At 36.1% G+C, this 13,200-nt stretch overlaps 1 long non-coding RNA gene across 1 annotated transcript in view; it reads left to right on the top strand.

The window, feature by feature from the left end:
- Nucleotides 1-13,200, top strand: part of LOC135744991 (uncharacterized) — a 58,483-nt gene that overhangs the window by 1,277 nt on the left and 44,006 nt on the right. The gene's annotated exons all lie outside the window — the stretch shown is intronic.

Below are 13,200 nucleotides of genomic sequence, written 5' to 3' on the forward strand. Positions count from 1 at the left end.
AATAGTCAAATAATATTTTTTTTATCATACCTAAAATGAAAATCCTAGAATCGCCCCTGCATTCGATTCTATTTATTCAACATTAGAGATTATTAACAGATTTGAAGAGGCGCTACCTAAAAGCAGTGTAAACAAGCATGCTGCACCAACCAGCAACATAACAGTTGCGGTTTGTACACAGCAAAATCCCCGGTGTTAAATAAACACTGCTTGGTGTATATATAATCCACTCCCAGATGGGTGTGTAAAAAGACTGGTGTTAAAATTTAACACTGAAGCAGTGTTGAAGTTAATGAGATAATGAATTGATGATTAAGACATTAATGGTGAACACCTGCTGGTCATTCTGTGTCAAATTAACTAAATTTTCCTGGATTTTTTTCTGGAGAAAGTAATACTAAAATTATGAAGAAAGACAAAATGCAATAGATGAATACAGCGAAATCCCCATTATTAAATGAACATTGTTGGGTGTACAGCAAAATCCCCAGTGTTAAATTAACACTGCTCGGTGTTTATATAATCCACACCAAGATTGGTGTTAAAAAAACACTAAATCAGTGTTAAAGTTAATAAGATAATGAAGTGATTGAGTCATTAAAAGTGAACACCTGCTGGTCATTCCGTGTCAAATCAACTCAATTTTGGAACTGTTCCTGTCTTAAATATTTTATTTTGTTGACTCTTTTTCTGGAGAAAGTAATACTAAAATGTTGAAGAAAGCCAAATTATTAAATGCAATAGACAAAATGACTAGAGTTCAATGAACACTATCATCATCTCTGTTAGAAAACTAAAATTACAACTTGCTTGCAGAGTTACATGGATGATAGGTTTAACTTCTAAAGAAATCTGGTTAATAAAGTAAGTCACCATTGGTCCGATTAATGTTTCCTTTAGTTGGGTACTTGGGTCTTGAAGTTTAGTATTAGTTTCTTCTACTAATTGTGGCAGTGTGTTATAAAACACATCTGTTAAAGCAGAGGAAGATGAGAGAAATGTAGTCTATTACTGTTGCTATGTTAATTATTATGAAAGTATAAGTCTAGGGATTCAATGACATCATAAAAAAAGTAATCACTGAATATTAGTGTTTAATTTATGTTCTGCAAACCCTGTGAGGCTCCCATGAAATCCAACAGCGTTGTAAAAGTCCACATACCCTGAAGAGTTAAATATTGTTTACCCAAATCTAATCTGTGGTATTCTTCTTCTTCTTTGAGCTTATTGGCGGCTAGCATTCTTAAAAGAGCATTACCGCCATCTACTGTGGGCATTGGATCAGAGACACTATAATCCTTCCCCCAGACCATTCAGGACTCAAGCATTCGATGTTGCTGCGTGTTCCAGCTCCTCCATCTACAGCTCAAGTCCGTCACAGTCCAGAGAGGATTAATAATAATAATAATAATAATATCTATATTCTATTTATTAAATTAGTACTATTTCAGAAATCAATTAATAAACTAATCCCTTCCTCTAGATCCAGAAGCTTCTTTAGATCTGTGGTATTAGTCAGACACACTGAGACATGAACAATCAGCCTATAAAACACAATCATGGTGACAATCAACAACAAAGCTTCATGTCGCAATGCATGCTGGGTACCAAACTCAATCATACATCCCATCATGCATTGCAACATGACAAAAATTTAGCAACTTTCTTACCATTAACTGTCACCATTGTTGAGATTTGTATCCGAAATCATGAAGTCTCTCTTAAGCAAAAAACAACAACAACACACTAAAGCATTACGGCAGTCTTATTCAATACAATGTCATTTGCGGAGAGCTTTTTTATATGCCTGTTTCTTCATAATTAATTTGTGATCAAATGTTTTAATGATTTGTGGAGTAGAATATAATAAAAATAAACTGAGTTGGTCTGGAAGGTTTTCCCTCTTCATGAAGCAATGAACAAGTGGTCTTACTAAAACACCGTTGTTATTGCTAAAAGAGGAGAGTTAGATAAGTGAAAGTCGACGACGACGACGCATTACGGCAGTAGTCTGGGTGCGGTAACGGGAAGATCGGTCTGGCGTTTTTCCGTTGAGGAGCTACTATGCTAGACCAAATGCTGTTCGAACCAATCAAATTGTTGATGTTGATGTTTTTGCCGTCCTTCCTATTCGACAAAAGTTGGTCGCAACTGAAATGGGTAACGTTATCACGGCGATGCAACTCAGCGTGCACGACGAGATGGATATTATTAGCGATCGTTGCCAGCTTCTTTTCGGAAGCTCGGAATCGTAGTTGCTGAATAAGTGGAGGGACATACTAGGCTCTAATATTTTCAAGCCAACGTAATGGGTATCGTCGTGGATGAAGTGCACCTAACGTACAAATGGTAAGAGATAGTCTTACTCCTTGACTAAGTAAATACTTCATGTTGTGATATAAACGAAATGTTGTAAACATAATAGGTGTTGATGTACATTCGCTAACTCAGTATAATCACAATGTTAGTGTCATTGTAGCGAAATAACTAGCAGTTCGATCAGGCTGCAAAGACGTAATTTCAACATACGTCACACTCCGTTGCTCTGATTGGTCGTAGGTCTATCCAATTGAGTGCAGAGGCATTTTTCAGTTGAGACACGTTTCATAATTATAGCTCAATGGAGCGGTATCAGACTCAAATTCTGACTAGAATGAAGTATGACAACGTCAGGCTATTACGGCAGCCTTATTCAATACAATGTCATTTGCGTAGAGCTTTTTTATATGCCTGTTTCTTCATAATTAATTTGTGATCAAATGTTTCAATGATTTGTAGAGTGGAATATAATAAAAAAAACTGAGAAGGTCTGGAAGTTTTTCACTCTACATGAAGCAATGAACAAGTGATCTTACTAAAACATTATTGCTATTGCTAAAAGAGGAGAGTTAGATCAGTGAAAGTCTTCTTCTTCTTCTTGTATGATTTGCGGCAGTTTAGACACTGCTATGGTGTATTACTGCCCTCCACAGTTCATCTGAAGAACTTTTCCTCACAGTTTATATCCTTGAGTAAAGACCGGTGTGGAGTAAAAAATTTATTAAAGCCTTTGCTGTTACATAATCCATATTTCCAAGAATCGTTTTTAAAGATAAAGATGATATTCCTGAATCCATCAGCTCAGAAAACATGCGAGTTCTTGCATCATGAAGATTTTCACATTCCATTACTACATGTTTCACAGTTTCTAATTCTCCACACTCACATCTACCATCAGGATGTTTGCCTACTCTTGCCAGCCCAAAATTCAGTGCACAATGTCCCAGTCTTAATCTAGTGATTACCACACGATCCCTCCTCTCTAATCTTGTGTTTGGTGTGTGCATTAATGTGGGTTGTTTTGAGAAAAAGTGTCTGCCTTTATTTCCCTTTTCCCATTCTTTCTGCCATAATTCCTTTATTTTTTCCCGTATAATAGTTTTACACTCTATTCTTCCATACATCACTTTCAGGTCAACTTCGCTCTTATATGTGGCCTTTTTTGCCATCTCATCAGCTTCTTCATTTCCATGAATCCCCACATGTGCAGGTATCCATATAAAACCCACTGTATTTCCCTTTTTTATCACCCGATTTATTGCTAGCAGAACTTCAATAACTAAATATGGTCTAGCCTCACTTTTCCTGCTCTTAATGGTCATTAGAGCTGCAGTAGAATCTGAGCATATCACATTTCTCCCAGGTCTTTGTCGTTCCATCCATTCAAGGGCCCACAAAATTGCTACTAATTCTGTAGTTAAAACCGACATGTTATCTGATAATCGAAGACCTTGTTTAACACATAATTGGGGAATACTTATCCCTATTGCTGTTTTTCCATCAATTGGGTTCACAGAGCCATCAGTATATATTTGCTCACATTGTGTCCAATTTCTTTTAAGATGATCATAAACCGTAGCTACTATATCACCACTGTCTTCTTTTACCTGTTCCAGCATGGTAAAATCAAATGTAGGCTCAGGTAAGATCCATAATGGGACTGGTGACCAACATACTGCTGGTCCTATCATGTAGCTTTTCAAACCCATTTCATGAGCTTTCTTATCGACAAAATTAATCATATTCCCCTTCCCAGTGCCGGTCCTAGATGCTGGGGGGCCCTAAGCAAAGCTTTGTGTGGGGCCCTCTGTCAGTGCATTCAGACCCTTATAGCATAGCACACATACATCTCGGAGACGTCTATTTGATGTCTGCGTTTACATCTGCAAGATGTCTTATTTAAATTGTTTTCTAATCTGCAATACGTCTGTGAGACGTCTCCTAAAAGATGTCATATAGACATATTGAAGATGTCTGCAAGACGTTTTTGATTTAGAATGTATGTAAAGCAGCTCTTTTCCTTTATAAGATGTTTTTACACACCAGATGTATTCCAGATCTCCAGATCTTTACCAGACATCTCACAGACGTACCTGTGCTATCTGGGTAAAACCCAGTCAATGTTGCTGTTAGTTAGTTGTTAACTAACCACATAGTGTATTATCTTATAGCTGTATAATATTCCCATATGCACATTACTTTGAAACCCTGACTGATAAACTTGCTGATTATAACATGAAACATGTATTTGCTGATAAGTTGTTTTGATTTAAAATGTGTTGTGAGAAGCACTAAAAAATTTACCTGATCTAAATGAATGTAATGAATCAAATTAAATTACATATAAATACATACTGTTAATACACAGGGGTTAAATTGGGATTTGTTATGTGGGGGGGGGCTCTGTGGGGAGGGGTACTTCGAGGGGTAACATGTTTAATACTGATGACAGCAAAGCCACTGGTGTGTTTCAATGACATTCTGGACCTCTGATAGGATTTGATAAGTTTCAGCTTTAAAAGAGCATTTCACCCGTAGAAACATTAATCTTTATTGAAAGTGTTATATTTGTAGTCGAAATGTAACATACATTTAGAATTTGGTGCCTATTTGACAGAGAAAAGGGGTGTTTGTAGTCTCATTCCCTCAACAAAGACATTGCACTTCCTTCTTTCAATGATGCAAAATGATGATTTTTACATCATTGAAAGAAGGATGTGCAACACTGAAATCTGTATTTCTCCAGTCTCAGCGGCAACTGAGGAAATGATGCATGACCATTCAAAAACATGACTGGAGTTCTAACTATACAAAGCTTAATGCAAATGGGTGAAGTGTCCCTTTAAAGCTGTCACAGAGGTTGACCCCAAATATTTTAAAAATAGTGTCTGATTTTAAATATTGCAAATCTATGAGTTTGACACCCTATATCCATTTGTTGCACATGTCATTATGCACAACTGATCAAACTTTAAAGGAAGTTAAAAGAATCAATCTCCTTGAATAATTCTAGGCATAAGATGCCCAAAAAGACTCAATTAACAAGATAAGGTACAACACACAGTACTGTATCAGCAACATGTCTTAGAAATTAGCCATAGAGATTCCCTATGCTGGTCAGCAGCTACAATCATATAGTTAGGTTTGATTTGTGTAATCAAAATACATTATTTTATTATCTATACAATGAGTTATATCCAGTGTTATCCAGTTAACATACTGTAATTAAACGAGTGACATATACTTTAATCCTTTACAAATTTCAAGTCTTCTATTAAGTTTTCTCGACGTGGGCACCATTCTTACCTCTCTCTCTCTCTCTCTCTCTCTCTCTCTCTCTCTCTCTCTCTCTCTCTCTCTCTCTCTCTCTCTCTCTCTCTCTCTCTCTCTCTCTCTCTCTCTCTCTCTCTCTCTCTCTCTCTCTCTCTCTCTCTCTCTCTCTCTCGTCAAATTATCCTGCACGAGAGCGCGTTCTTGAAGTTCAAAGGAAAAAGCACGTGTTTTCGCGGCAATTGTGTCACCCAATTCGCGTCATTTGAATCGCCCCATGCTAAGACGCGTGTCTTTACATTGACTTAATCTGCTCGCGCAAATCCTTTATCTTGTTCCCTTGCTTCACGTTTTTTTCCCTTTATTCTGCTCCAGACGGATAGCTTTGTCTTTGTTTTAAATCAATGGTGGGCATATAATATGCGCATCGTTACCAAATCACTCTTCTGCGTCATGCACTCGGCCGTTTCTAAATTTGAAGGCTGCAACCTCCGGATCATGTCGCATATGCGCGCTGCATACGTCATCAAGCCTGATTTATTTAAGTTAAATAAGCATTTCATTTGCAAGTCATAAGCATAATATAACAATTAACCATTAACTAAGAATAATAGTCAACATTATAATTGTTAATATTCTAAAATACGTTTTTATGACGCATATGCAGCCTACAAATGTGACCTCTGAAGGCTGCAGCCTTCGAATTGAGAAACTGCCTGCATGTTGTCCGAGTACATATCAGTGATTTAAGAAATCATTAAGTATTTTTAAAAACCCGCACAAATTCGGAAGTTTGCAAATTATTTAAATTATAGCGTCTTGTTTTCATTAAACATAATAATAATTTTTCTTTGATATAATGGTTTTAAATAATTCTGAGATCAAGGGGGCCCTCTAGTGGTGCGGGGCCCTATGCAAATTGCGTACTTTGCGTATAGGAAAGACCGGCACTGCCCCTTCCTATCTCTTCCCCCACAACTCTGAAACTCCCAGTGTTCCTCTAGTAGACTTTTGGCTGGATTTTTACAATTAAAACTTCTAAGCTTAGTCCAATAGTTCAGAGATAATTAAATTCTCCTTAACTCTAAGTTAGTCTCCTCCATTTCAACTAGAAGTGCATTAATTGGCGTTGTTCTCATTGCCCCACTACAAATTCTTAGAGCCTTAGCTTGGACCACCTCCAATTTCTTTAAAACTGATGGTGCTGCTGCCCCGTATATCATGCCTCCATAATCAATATTTGACCTAATTATTCCCCGATAAATCATCATTAATGTATCTCTATCCCCACCCCAATCTCTTCCTACTAAGCATCTTAAGATATTAATAACCTTCTCACATCTTTTAACTATTTGATCTATATACACCCTCCATGTCATTCTCTCCTCAAACCATACTCCCAAAAATTTAAATGATTTGACCCTTTCAATAGGTGTATTATATATCTTCAGTACCTGTTCTAATTTTTCTCTTTTAAAACCGAATACTACATATTTAGATTTTAACACTGATATTTTAAAACCCCATTCCTCTGCCCAAGTCTCTACTGTATTAATTGCCTGCTGTATTTGTTTATATATATACCTAATGTTTCTCCCTCTCTTCCATATTGCCCCATCATCTGCAAATAACGACAAACCAAAGCTCCCTTCCAACTTACAAAAAATGTCATTAATCATCACATTAAATAATACTGGGCTAATTACACTACCCTGAGGGGTTCCATTGATCACCTTTTCCTCACTGGACAACGTTCCATTAACTTTTACTTGAATAGTACGATCCCTCATAAAATTATTTATCCAATTTAACATCCTACCTCTAATCCCTGCATCATGCAACTTAATCACTAAGCCCTCCTTCCATACCATGTCATACGCTTTTTCAATATCCAAAAAAACTCCCACAACTGATTCCTTATTTGCTATAGCTCTTTTAATATCCATATCCAACAGTAACACAGAATCCATTGTGGATCTACCAATTCTAAAGCCGCTTTGATAAGTAGTGAAATACTCCTGCTTTTCCAATATATATACCAACCTATCAGTAACCATTCGTTCCATCGTCTTACATAACACCGATGTAAGAGCAATTGGTCGGCAAGAACTCGGTTCTCCTGCATTTTTACCAGGTTTCAATATCGGTATAATTATTGCATGCTTCCATTCCCTTGGCAATATTCCATACTCCCATATACAATTCATTAACTTTAACATTTCTTCCAATGCTGACTCATCCAAGTTACGCAAAATCTGACATCCTATCCCATCTCTCCCAGGTGCTGTGTCTTTTCCCCTTTGGATAGCTTGCTTCAGTTCTTCAATAGAAAAGAAAGCATTCCCTGCATTTATATTATCTATGTTATACTCTAATTTAAATTTATCATTCTTCAATTTCTCCTCTCTTTTCTTTTTACTATCCGGACTCAAATTCTTTGAACTATGTATTTCCTTAAATACCTTAACCAACATCTCTGCTTTATCCTTCACTGTAAAAAATTGTGCCGTTAAAAAACAGTAATCAACTGGCAGCTTGGTTGCCAGCAAGATAATGTTATTTTACGGTTCTGCCTCTGTTAAAATACAGTTCTACTTCGTTAATTTACAGCTCCCCTATTTTAACAGTATGTTAATGTTATAATGCCCTGAAAGCAACTCATTTCATTTAGGAAACCAATTGCAGGATCCATTCAAGTTTATAAATATATATATATATTTATATGGTGGTGTTAGTATTATGAACTTAATACATTTGAGTCCATTGAACACAAATATTACTTCTAAAATTGAACTGCAAACATTTAAACTTTCACACAAATCTCATGTAGTTCACCATAAGCAAACTACAAAGTTACTGCTTAAAAATAAAACAACAGGCAGCATAACATCAATGATCTACTGCCCATCCTTGACCTAAACAACCACACTACTCTTCAGCACAATGGTAACCCAAAAACTGAGCCAAATCCTGACAAAACAAAACATTAAACACTAACCGATCTCTCACATTATCATCTTGTGTAAATCCCCTGATCAGTTTTTAATTTCACATGATTTAAAAAACAAAATACAAGGACTTTTCTCTAATGTCTGTGTAAAATTAACATATTTCTGTATGCAAATTTGACTGTTAGGTTTTCTGTTTTTTAACAGCACATTCTGTTAAATAACAGTAATCAACTGGCAGCTTGGTTGCCAGCAAGATAATGTTTTTTTACGGTCTCCTTCGGACTGTTAAAAAACATTAGCATTCTGTGTTTTTATATCTTACATATTTAACCCTTTAAACCCCATCGCAAAATTCTTGGTGTCAAAAGAACACTGCTTAATGTGTCCACACTACAAAGAGTAAAAGACACAGAGCCAATGTTGAAGTGAATGAGATAATGAAGTGATGATTGAGTGATTAATGATGAACAGCTGCTGTTAACAAACACAATCACTGAATGAAAGATGAACAAGAACCGAATTAAAGAGAAAACAAGCAGAACTCAACTTACAGACTTAGAAGAGACTCAGACTTACTCAGATTTCCTAAGATCTCACAAGAAGATCATCAAACAACTCCACAAACAGCATTAACATCTTCACTTATTACAAACCAGTTAGATTTTATTTTATATGTACATTAGCTCTTACTGAGAAGTAAATCATAATGTGTGGTTTCCTGAACAGGTATTATCTTAAACCAGGAATAGTTTAATTAGGAAATATAACAAGTTTTAACAAACATGCCTAACTAAAAACATTACTTGTGCATTTTCAGGCGAAACAAAGGGCACTGATGTATTTTAAGATATGTCAGTGCAAGTTGTTTTGAGTTTGGACAGCTCTAGTCTATAGTCTAATAGTCTAATCACTAAATAATAGTTACCATTCTTGTGATCAGCGGTTGCTTTAGTAGGACTCTTGATCCTTGGGTTTGCTATTTGGTGTTATATTTATTCATGCTTATCAATGTGATTTGAAAGACATTGAATATGGCAAAAAAGTATAAATAAATTACTGTCACTGACTAATGACAGTTAGGGTGTTTGTCTCATGAGTCAAAAGTTATTTACTGATTTATACAGAAGCTCATAAGTGATTAGATGGGTGTCAAGCCCATATAGTAGTCTTATAATGTGACAGCAACCGAGTGTTGATGTAGCCAGAGGAATTTTAAAAACATTTGGATTAAATGAAATAAAAATGCAAGCAAAATTCATACACAGACATCAAGAATCAGGCTATGAATCTCAACAATGGTGACTATCAAATGAAAAGCTTCATGCTGCAATGCATGCTAGGTATCTGCATAGTACAAAACTCATTAGGCCGATGAACTGTTTTTCCATTTTCTTTTGTCACCCTAGTTGAGAATCGTAGGCTGATTCTTGATGTTTGTGAGTGTCATCTGAGAACTGGTTTCAAGTTTGCAAAAATCCATTTGTAGACAACTCTGTCAAGCTATCAGATTAGTGGACTAATAATAATTCTTATGATTCTGATTCAAATATGTAAATACTTAGTCATAAACATTCCTAAGTATTATTAATTGTTATGATTCAGCTCCATGAATCTGGTAAAATAAACTACTGATCTACAATCACTCATCCAACCTCACGAGACTCTATCATCTCTTGGGTTTCTTTGCCATAACAAACATGCATCATAAAGACACAGTTATAGCAACCTGACTGTAAACCAAGTCAAGAGCCCAACTAATGAAAACAGTGATCACAATAATGGTGACTTTAAAGAAATTGCTTGTAAAGTCTAGTAAACACCTGTTTGTTCTCAGTAAGAACTTTTGTAAATGTATAACAGAAATCAAGTCAAAGTGGTTTCTAAGTGAAGATGGTAATGGTGTTTGTGGAAATGTTTAATTCTCCTCTGGTGATATATGGAGAGATTTAATGTGTTGTGTTATTTTCAGTTGATGTTCATCTAAGTCTTTGTGTCTGTAAGTGTTTCTGCTCATCTCTTCTCTTTTTTTATTTCTCTTTTCTTTAGTGATTCTGTTTATTAGCAGCAGGTGTCAATCATTAACGCTTCAGTATCTGAACTCACTGACTTGATTTCAGGTGGATCATTAGGAAACTTATGTAGGGAATAGTGAATAAGGGTGTATGGTGTGATTTGGGACACAGTCTTAAACGGTGGACTCTCAGGGCTGTAAATTCACATTATTCTGAGAACTGTTTTTTTACAGAATGCAGAATTTAACAGTATACTTCTGTTTTTGTTAAAAAACAGAATCATACTGTTAAATTTGGCTGTTTTTTAACAGCAATTTTTTACAGTGTTGCTATTAATTGCTTCCTTCCCCTCACACTGTAAAACTGGCACTTTTATTGACCTGTATATTCCTGACATCCTGTGTATTAGCGACCATATTTTCCTAATATTTGTTTCCATTCCTAAGGAACTACAAAACGTGCGCCAACTCTCCCTCTTTGCCTCTTTTATGATTTTTCTAGCTTTTGCCCTTAATTTCTTATATAAAATTGCTTGTCTTTCTATTGGGTTTTTCCTCAGTCTTCGATATGCCTTATTTCTATCTCGAACAGCAGTAGTACATGCTTCATTCCACCAGGGCACAATCTGACGTTCTTTTGGTAGTTCTGCTCTTGGAATAAACTCATCTGCAGCCATTATTATATTGTCACAAAATGACCTATTCCACGTATCTAATTCTTTTTGAGACACGTTATGTACGATTTCCTGAGTCCTTTCTTTGAATTCATCCCACCTTGCTTTTGAATAATTATACTTCTTTGGACTGTATCCTTGTTCCTTAATTAATTTTCTCCCAATCCTACTTAAAATTGGAACATGATCACTTCCAATAGTATACCGATCCATTATATCCCATTCTCCCACTATGGCAAGTTCAGGGGAAGTAAAGGTTAAATCTATACATGAAGTTAAATCGCTACTTGTTCGAAACCAAGTTGGTCTTCCATCATTCAACACTACCAACCCAAATTTATCAATAAAATCTTCCAGGACTATTCCATTTCTGTCTCGCGTTCTACTCCCCCAAATTCCATTGTGTGCATTAAAATCTCCTGTCCAGATCACTGACTCCTCAACTTTAGTCATTATTCCTTCCAATATTTCTTCCTCTAACTGCAATCCTGGGTTATAATAATTAATTATAGAAATCTTTCCCTGCTCTGTCCATACTATAACAACTACACATTCAAGCTTTATGCTTATCTCTACTCTTCTATATTGCAAGTTATTTTTTATGAAAGTTACACATCCGCCTCCTACCCTATTTATTCGATCTGCTCTACAACTCACATACCCTGGAATAACAAAATCTAAACAAGGTTTAAGCCATGACTCCTGGACACAAATTACATCAGGTTTTTCGGCAAATGCATCAATAAATCTTTTGAATTCTTGTCCATTGGCTACTAGGCTTCTAGCATTCCATTGCAGGACATAAAACATAAGATACCAGACTATACAAATCAATATATACTTAACTATCCATCTCATCCTCAGTAGTCACATACTCCTCATCTCCCTTGTCTGTCCCCTGTCTTATATAATCCTGCTGACTCCCTGATAGTCCTTCATGCATGAATCTATAAAGCATCTCTGGTTGAATATCCTTAATCTTAAGAAATTTATCTGCTACTGCAATCACTTCTCTTGCAACATCTGATTTATTCCTTGCTGACTCTTTAATTCTCCACACTGCTTCTGAAAAAAATGCCAAAAATGCTTTCTTTTTAATCATTATATAATCTTCTGGGACTTTTAAACACCCTTTTTGTGGCTTTACCGGTTCTGTAGCTTGCCCACTATCACTTGCACCCTCCATCCTTCTCACTGCTTCTGCATATGACACCTTGTTCTCATCTCTTATTTTCTGCACTTTCATAGCTTTTTCATGAGAGGGGCACCCTTTAAATGCAGCCACGTGGTTTCCCTCACAATTACAGCATTTAATCTGATTTGTACAATCTTTTATGTCATGATCTTCACAACATTTTCCACATCTGCGTTTACCTCTACATATTGCTGCTATGTGCCCAAACCTCTGACATTTGTAGCATCTCAGAGGAGGTCTTTCATACTTCCTAACTCTAAAACACAAATAGCCTAACATGACTTTCTCTGGTAAGTCTTTTCCCATAAATGTCAATAATACAGCAGAACTTTCTCTACCTTCTCCTCTTTGATTCTTTCCCATGCGGGTAGCTTTAATCACCTTGCCTCCTTTCAAATTGCTTTTCAATTCTTCCTCTGACATTTCGTAAGACACATTATAAATAACTCCTTTTGTTCCATTTGATCCAGGGATAAAGCCCTCTACACTTTTACCACTAATCTGCTTCACTTTACATGCTTTAGTTTGTTGTTCAGCTGTTTTACACATTATCATCAACATACCATTCGCTAAAGTCTTAGCTTGCTTGATATCTCCAACCTCCCGTTTCAAAGCACTTGAAATTTTCAATGGACTAATAGTTCCAAAACCCCCACTGTCATCTCTCACTTTAAACAACACTTTGTACTCTTCTTCATTTTGTTGATAGTCCACTTTCCTACTCTTAACGTTTCTATCCATATCACTGTCAGTTTCTTGATTTATTTTACGAATTCTCTT

The sequence above is a fragment of the Paramisgurnus dabryanus genome, chromosome 3 (genome assembly GCF_030506205.2).
Source record: "Paramisgurnus dabryanus chromosome 3, PD_genome_1.1, whole genome shotgun sequence".
In the NCBI taxonomy this organism is placed as follows: Eukaryota; Metazoa; Chordata; class Actinopteri; order Cypriniformes; family Cobitidae; genus Paramisgurnus; species Paramisgurnus dabryanus.